Source organism: Arachis duranensis, chromosome 9 (genome assembly GCF_000817695.3).
Source record: "Arachis duranensis cultivar V14167 chromosome 9, aradu.V14167.gnm2.J7QH, whole genome shotgun sequence".
NCBI classification, from domain to species: Eukaryota; Viridiplantae; Streptophyta; class Magnoliopsida; order Fabales; family Fabaceae; genus Arachis; species Arachis duranensis.
Window position 1 is genome coordinate 74,646,042 of NC_029780.3, and position 1,762 is coordinate 74,647,803.

The following is a 1,762-nucleotide window of genomic DNA, read 5'->3' on the forward strand; positions in this document are numbered from 1 at the left end:
AAGGGATTTTCTGGAGCTACAGAACTCCAAATGGCATGCTCTTAACGGCGTTGGAAAGTAGACATCCAGGGCTTTCCAGCAATATATAAGGGTCCATACTTTGTGCATGCAAACTGGCGTTCAACACCAGTTCCATGCTGCTTTCAGGAGTAAAACACCAGAAATACGTCACGAACCAGAGTTAAATGCCAAAAACACGTTACAACTTGGTGTTTAACTCCAAGAGAAGCCTCTGCACGTGTAAAGCTCAAGCTCAGCCCAAGCACACACCAAGTGGGCCCCAGAAGTGGATTTCTGCATCTTTTACTCAATTTTGTAAACCCTAGTAGCTAGTCTAGTATAAATAGGACATTTTACTATTGTATTAGACATCTTTGGTCTCAGTTTTATTCTATTGTTCATCTTAGGAGACCATTGATCACATTTTAGGGGCTGGCCATTCGGCCCATGAACCTTGATCACTTATGTATTTTTAATGGTGAAGTTTCTACACACTATAGATTAAGGGTGTGGAGCTCTACTATACCTCGAGTTTCATTGCAATTACTACTGTTTTCTATTCAATTCAGCTTATTCTTGTTCTAAGATATTCGTTGCACTTCAACATGATGAATGTGATGATCCGTGACACTCATCATCATCCATCCCTATGAACGCGTGACTAACAACCACATTCGTTCTACCTTAGAACGAGCAAATATCTCTTGGATTCCTTAATCAGAGTCTTCGTGGTATAAGCTAGAATTATTGGTGGCCATTCTTGAGAATCCGGAAAGTCTAAACCATGTTTGTGGTATTTCGAGTAGGATTCAGGGATTGAATGACTGTGACGAGCTTCAAACTCGCGATTGTTGGGCGTAGTGACAGACGCAAAAGAATCAATGGATTCTATTCCGACATGATTGAGAACCGACAGATGATTAACCGTGCTGTGACAGAGCATTTGGACCATTTTCACTGAGAGGATGGAAAGTAGCCATTGACAACGGTGATGCCCTACATACAGCTTGCCATGGAAAGGAGTAAGAAGGATTGAAGGAAGGCAGTAAGAAAGCAGAGATTCAACAGGAACAAAGCAGCTCTATACACTTATCTGAAATTCCCACCAATGAATTACATAAGTATCTCTATCTTTATTCTATGCTTTATTTATTATTATTTTCGAAAACTCCATAACCATTTATTATCCGCCTAACTGAGATTTACAAGATGATCATAGCTTGCTTCATACCAACAATCTCCTTGGGATCAACCCTTACTCACGTAAGGTTTATTACTTGGACGACCCAGAGCACTTGCTGGTTAGTTGTGCGAAGTTGTGAGGAATGTGAGTGAACCATAGTAGTGTGCACCAAGTTTTTGGAGCCATTACTAAAAATTGTTCGAGTTATTAAAAGAGTAAATCACAATTTTGCCTATCAGTCTCCTCTCCTCCAAGGAATACATACTTGAGATGAAGAGGAAGAGGCTTCAATTCTTGCTTTGGCACCTCTTCTGTCTTGCCTTCAAAAGAGATTTCAGCTACTCTTTCTTCTATGACATCTTGTTCTATTTTTATTTCCTCTTCTTGTTCTTCCTGACCGTTGGCTTCAAGTACTTCTTCCACCAAGTCTTCTACCATTTCCACTCTCATATGCTTTTCTTTCTCATGGGGATATTGCATGGCTTTAAAGACATTGATGATCATTTGTTCATCATGCACCCTGAGGATCATTTCACCCTTTTCTACATCAACGATAGCCCTTGCTGTGGCTAAGAAAGG